The 7,500-nt window shown below is 35.8% G+C and overlaps 1 pseudogene; it reads right to left on the minus strand.

Moving 5' to 3' along the window:
• Positions 1-7,500, minus strand: part of LOC136836918 (uncharacterized) — a 31,469-nt pseudogene that overhangs the window by 9,798 nt on the left and 14,171 nt on the right.

Below are 7,500 nucleotides of genomic sequence, written 5' to 3' on the forward strand. Positions count from 1 at the left end.
AGCTTTATGTGGAATATTTAAGAATTTCATTTACCCCTTACTGTTTGAAATATGAATGAATACCAAAAGTTATTTACTAAATTTAGTAAAACAGATTCTAATTCATTCAAAACTATTTTTCAAGTAAAATATCGATTGACCTATTAATCCAAAATATTTTAATTGAAATATATAATTTACGCCTAAGGCCGAACGAGTGGAACAATGAGGTCATTCAGCGCTGGATATAGGGTTGAAACAATTGTTAGGGGAAGGTGGAATGCAAGAGGAATGAGAATGTGAACGGAGGTGCAGTAAAAGGCACGAAGGAGTCACAACTAGGGGTGGAAGGGACTCTGAAAAGAACCTTAAGTAACGCCTACAGTGACCCGTTGATCCGTGTGAGGTTCACTGACGGCACTATTCCCCCTGGGGGAATCCAAAATGCAACATAAAAGTTATATTACGAAGAAAAGTACTAGCAATTTCCTCCATGATAGGATTTATGCCTTAAACGCAATATCGCTTTTTTTATATTCTTTTGAAAAGGCAAAAGTTACGTATACCTTAGTTTTACCAGACCACTGAGCTGATTAACAGCTCTCCTAGGAGCTGGCCCCGAAGGATTAGACTTATTTAACGTGGCTAAGAACCAATTGGTAGTATGGCTGCATTCAGTCTCTGGTTGATAAGGACTTGCTAGAACTTACAATACAGAAATAGACATTTGTAGAACTGCGAATATAGAGAAACGTCAAGATAAGAGTATTTGGAAGCCCTAAGTAACCCTTAATAAGAAGATCACCTTATGTCAACACTCCTTTCTCTTTGTTTCCAGTGATTTATATAACAACTGATGCAGCGAATATAGTTCTTTCTGTACTTCACCTTTTATGTTTTGGAGAGGGTATAAGGGACTCTGGAGAATTAATCTTTCTGTAATGATTCACGTTAATCTCTCTCTCTCTCTCTCTCTCTCTCTCTCTCTCTCTCTCTCTCTCTCTCTCTCTCTCTCTCTCTTATTATTATTATTATTATTATTATTATTATTATTATTATTATCATCCAGAAGATAAACCCATTTTCAAATAGAACAAGCCTACAGGGCCATTGACTTGAAGTGCCAGCTTCCTAAGAACATGGTCTTCATTTGAAAGAAGTCGCAGTAGATAATAGGAAATACAGAAAAAAGAGATCAGGCATTGATAAAAGATACATTAATGAATTTTAATAAATGGATAAAAATATAAATAGATAATTAAAATTTAAGGCGAATTGTTTTAGGGCAGTAACAAAGTGCATCTTCGCTTGAACTTTTGAGTATCTCTACTCTGGAAATCTTTTTTTTTTTTTTTACCGTCATTTTCGCAATAGCTCGTCATCAAGATGGGATCTTGAACAGCAAAGCTAAGTTGAGTGACCTTTCCGTTTACAGTTTAAACGAACTCTTAAATAAGGAAATAAAAACCACTACATTTTGCATATTATACAGGTCAGAACTCACAGGCATTACCAGTCTGTAAATAACAAGTTGGCAGGGGCGGAGGGGTGGGGGTTTGAGTTGTGTGTCGATACACCTCATGTGGTACACTGTAGGCATTACTAAAGGTTGTCTGCAGAGTCCCTTCGGCCCTTATCCGCACCCACTTTTAATCTTTTACTTTATCACAGTTTCCAATTCCTTTCTCATATCTTGCCGTCCATCCACTCCAACTCCCTCTTCTCACCTTAATCTTTGAATGGCTGAAAGTACTTTATTGCTTGGCCTTACAGCCAAAACTTTCATAAATCAGTTCAATAAATGAGGTGAACAGAATGACACTATATAAGCAAAAGCAGCCAATGTAAACAAAACAGATGCATTCTTCTTCTGCGTTTCTTACCAAGTGAAATTGAGCGACAGTTTCTGAAAGCATCTGGCGAGGAAACTGAAATCAGGCGAATGTTGTTTGGCGTGTCCTCTGTACACATTCATGACGGCCACGCGTGCACTGGGGGGTTTACATCCCCCAGGGCAAATTCATAAGCTGCAGAGAGAGTGCAAGACAGTGTATCAAATCTATTGGGCGCTTGATTATGAGATATATTGGTATTTGTAATAGCCCCTGTGACCTCTCAGCTTCTCGGGTTCTCTACACATTTGGATTTACGATTGTTGCTGCAAAACCTAGGATCCAAATGAAATACAAATGAAGAAATTTTGATTCCCTGGTAGAGCTCGAATCCATACCCGATTTGATGGTATGGGGTTATGTCAGAATGACGTTGGTTAATCTCTTTGTTTCTTAACCCCTTTCTGTCAGAATGAGGTTGGTTAATCTTATTGTTTCTTAACCCCATTCTGTCAGGATGAGGTTGGTTAATCTCTTTGTTTCTTAATCCCATTCTGTCAGAATGAGGTTGGTTAATCTCTTTGCTACTTAACCCCATTCTGTCAGAATGAAGTTGGTTGATCTCTTTGTTGCTTAAACCCCATCCTGTCAAAATGAGGTTGGTTAATCTCTTTGAATCTTAACCCCATTCTGTCATAATGAGGTTGGTTAATATCATTGTCTCCTAGCCCCATTCTGGCATATCGGGTGCGGGTTCGAATCCTGCCAAGGGTGTCAGAGTTTCCTTGTTTTTTTCTTCATTTGGGCCATAGGAGTTGTTGTGTAAGTGTATCCAAAAGTGTGGAGAAATGGAGAAGTTCAGAGGTTACATATATCTGTGTGTATTTTCTTTCTTTCTTTCTCCCTATTCAATGGATGATTTTCTATAGTTATATAAAACTTTAGTAATTTTCTTCACAGCACACAAAGTAATTTTTTAGAGACCAGTGCTTTGATAAAAATATCAAAATTAAATTGATTTTAGCTCATACTGCTAAAAAAAACAACATCAATAGAAGATTTATTCTTTTAGTAAAACCTGATCTAAATCTCATGTTTATACGTTAAAATTCATAAATTTACAAAATACACTTTCAAAGCTGTGCTTCTGAACATGTTCCTTTAAAGGATTAAAACTGGTGTATATTCTCTATAGATTATAAGCCTTTGTGTAAGAACAGACATCAAATTAACAGATCAATAGGGACTAATCCTCCTGTAAAAAGTCAGTAACTTCAATCTAAGCTATAACCATTAGATTCTGAACATAAAGCAAGCAATGCACTACCTCAAAAAATAAATAAATAAATAAATAGGAAGAACAATTTCTTTACCTGGAATTTGTCCGTTGGGATGCATGTACCACTCCCTCAGGAACAGGAGGAGCTGGTCCTTGGCGAATTCCGGATCCACAAGGGCTAGGGCGACGGTGTGGAAGGCTAAATCCCATGAGGCGTACTGTCTTACGAAATTAGAGAAGGGGGAATTAAAGGATAATGTTCTCATAGCTGTAAAGAAAGGGTCAAGATCTTATTCAGTTCTGAACAGAAACTGAAATGCATAAATTTAAATAAGAATGATTGTGTTATACATTCTTGATTTCGTGAGCACTTTCAGTCAGAAGCTCACTAAAGAAGGGAAATTAAAGGATAATGTTCTGATAGCTTTAAAGAAAGGGTGAAGATCTTATTCAGTTCTGAATAGAAACCGAGATGTATATTGAAATAGGAATGATTGTGTTGCATATTTTTATTTTCGTGAACACTTTCAATCAGGGCCTCATTATGAGAAAGGGAATTAAATAATGATCTGATAGTTTTAAAGAAAGGGTGAAGACCTTATCTAATTCTGAATAGAAACTGGAATGTATAAATCGAAATAGGAATGATTGTGTTACACACTCTTAGTTTCGTGAACATTTTCAGTCAGAGCCTCGTAAGAGAGTGGGAATTAAAGGACAATGTTCTGATAGCTTTAAAGAAAGGCGAAGATTTTATCTAAATCTGAATAGAAACTGGAATGTATAAATCGAAATAGGAATGACTGTGTTGCATATTCTTAGTTTCGTGAACATTTTCAGCCAGAACCTCGTAAGAGAGTGGGAATTAAAGGACGATGTTATGATAGCCTTAAAGAAAGGGTTAAGATCTTATTCATTTCAGAATAGAAACTGAAATGTATATATTGAAATAGGAATGACTGTGTTATATATTCTTAGTCTCGTGAACGCTTTCCATCAGAACCTCGTAAGAGAGTGGGAATTAAAGCATAATGTTATGAGAGCTTCAAAGAAGGGTGAAAATCTCATCTAATCCTGAATAGAAACTGAAATGCATATATTGAAATAGGAATGATTGTGTTATATATTCTCGGTTTCGTGAACACTTTCAATCAGAACCTCGTAAGAGAGTGGGAATTAAAACATAATGTTATGATAGCTTTAAAAAAATGATGAAGAACTTTTTCAATACCGAATAGAAACTGAAATGTATAAATCGAAATAGGTATGATTGTGTTACATATTCCCAGTTTCGTCAACATTTTCAATCAGAGCCTCATTATGAGAAAGGGAGTTGAAGGATAATGTTATGATAGCTTTAAAAAAAATGGTGAAGAACTTATTCAATTCCGAATAGAAACTGAAATGTATATATTGAAATAGGAATGACTGTGTTACATATTCTTAGTTTCGTAAACACTTTCAGTCAGAACCTCGTGAGAGAAGGGGATAATGTTTTGACAGTTTGGTGAATAAAAACTGACATTCATGCGGTGAAATAAGAATGACTGTGTTATATTATCTCAGTTTCGTGGACACTTTTAATCAGAACTTCGCGAGAGAAAGGGGAATTAAAAATAATGTTTTGCTAGTTTTAAAGGAAGAGCAGCGAAAAATCCTATCGAATTTTGAAAGAAAATTGAAATGCATGAGTTGAAACGGGAATAATTGCGTTGCATATTCTTAGTTTTGTGAACACTTTCAATCAGAGCCTCGTTAAAGAAGGGGAATTATTAGAGAATAATGTTTTGATAGTTTAACTGGAAGAACGAAAAATCTTATTGATTTCTGGATAAAAATTTAAATGAATGAGTTGAAATAAAAAGGACTGTGCTATATTTTTTCAGTTTCGCGAACACTTTCATTTAGAACCTCGTGAGAGAAGGGAAATTATTTTAGAATAATGTTCAGAGATTCTTGGCGGAACAGCGGAAAATCTTACCGAATTTTGAAAGAAAATTGAAATGCATGAGCTGGAATAAGAATGACTTATATTTTCCGATTTTCGTGAACACTTTTAATCAGAACCTCACTAGAGAAGGGGAATTAAAGAATATGTGTTGATAGTTTTAATGAAAGAGCTTGAAGGTTTACTAATTTTGAATAAACATTGAAATGCATGAGTTGAAATACGAATTATTGTGTTATACACTCTCACTTTGATAAACACTTTCCATCACTACCTCACTTTCATGACAACTCTTTACCTTTGGACTTAAAAAACAATAATGTGTTGATAGTTTTAATGAAAGTCCTTTAATCTTGTCGAATTTTGAGTATGAATTGAAATTCACGATTTGAAATAGGAATTATTGTTATATTTTAATAATCTTGAGAGCACTTTCCATCAGAACCTCATTTTCATTACATTTCCTTCCCTGCAGCATTTACTTTACATTATCTAATTCATTCTTTACCGCAATTCAGTATCCATTACAGGTTTAATTTCAGTGACACTACATTCCACTAAGGATATTATAATACGACATCCATCAGACTTCAAACGCAAAAGAGAGAGATTTTGCAAAAAAAAAAAAGAAGTAGCTCTTTACTTAGACAATGAATGTATAACATATTGCAGGGAAAGACTTCAGCACCTAACATGAAATATTTACTTGAAGCAGCCCATTGCCCTAACCTCACGTCACCCAGTATGTGTAACAGCACTGCAAGTTGTACATAATTATCTAGCCTCCTATAAACACCGTAGCGGGGTAGTGCCGTCAGTGCGCCGCACATGGTGCACTGTAGGTTTAATAAAGGGTGTTAGCAATGTTCCTTTGGGCCCTTACTTCATTCCCGCGTTATCCCTTCAATTGCCGTTAAATCTCTCTGACTCCCTATTTTTTTTATTGCCTTAAGCTCTGAGTTGTTGAAAGAGTCCCAGCACTTGGCTTGGCAGCCATTAATTCCATAAAACAAATAAGTCTTTTATATATAGCGAGTGGATCTTTCAAATTATGAAACAAGAAACATATCTAAATGTAATTTGAACTTACCCAAGGATACTCCCACTTATCAGGCATAGAGATGACATCTCTGTTGAACAGATGTTGCCATTCACTGTTCCGCCCCTTTCGACGAGACTCGGGGGGTGGGGGCTGATCCCTTGAAAGAGAATAGAAATGAATGTCAGTGTGTAAGCCCTCTTTGTGTCTTATCCATAAGAAATAAACGTTCACTCCTCAACGAAATGTTAATGCAATGCTAATACAAAAAAGAGAAATAGAGGCTATGTTATTACTGTATATCTACTTTAATATGATGATTTTGACGCAGAGATTAGGCCGGTTTTGGGTTTGAGAAAATAAGCTGGGTACTGGAATGAAAAATGTTAATGGACTTCACGCTTTAAATTAATTAAGTCTGACCAGCTTCTTGCTTGATAATGCGTACGTTGAAAGATTCTGGATAGAAATAAACACGACCTACCTGTCACCTTCCATCCAATTCTTGACGATGTAATGGTAAAACTGCTTTGTCCAAAGAAGACCAGCCAGAGCCTGTCTTGAGACCAGCTTTTCTTCGGCTGAGAGACGTGGACTCAGGACCTACGGAAAATTAGGGGACATTAGCGTTGTCATTAATGGGCTGTAAGCTTGAAATTTTCATTCGAGGCTACTTATTCTCCTTAGGGGGTTAGCGCCATTAGTGTACCTCTTTGTAGTCAATGGTTCTTTGCATCGTTCCTTCGGCCCCTAGCTGGAACTACTTTCATTCCTTGCATTGTACCTCCGTTCATATTCTCTTTCTTCTATCCTGCTTTCCACCCTTTCCTAACAATTGTTTCATGGTGCAACTGCGAGGTTTTCCACCTGTTACGCCTTTAAAACCGTTTTACTCTTAATATCCCTTTCATCGCTGAATGACCTCATAAGTCCTAGCGCTTGGCCTTTGGCCTAAGTTTTATATTATAATTCCAATTCTAGGTTATTTGAAGTTGAAACATAAGGAGTCTGGTTACATAATGGGAGTATTTTTTTTTTATCGTAAAAACAAACTCCTTTTATAGAAAAAAATACTTAGACGTAGGATAACACCTGCCAATATATTTCCTGACATTGACCTAATTAGCAATTTTATGTCACAATCCCTCCGTTAAGGGCAACATTAGATTCACAGGAATTTTATAATGACGCGGAAATACATTATGCTCTTATTCCCTTAGATTCCAATGTACAAAATAAAAGCTAAAATAAGTCAGATTATCCTTCAAAGAAAGGTCAGTTAGTCTTGCTGTTAGCATTCATTTTTTATTAGAAACGTTTGAATGAATTATGATTTTTTTTCCAGAACTAAAAAAGGGTTTAAATTTTTACATCATAGTTTTCGTACTTAATGACTTACATTGTTTCTCTTCATGGAAATAAA

The sequence above is a fragment of the Macrobrachium rosenbergii genome, chromosome 57, assembly GCF_040412425.1.
Source record: "Macrobrachium rosenbergii isolate ZJJX-2024 chromosome 57, ASM4041242v1, whole genome shotgun sequence".
Lineage (NCBI taxonomy): Eukaryota > Metazoa > Arthropoda > Malacostraca > Decapoda > Palaemonidae > Macrobrachium > Macrobrachium rosenbergii.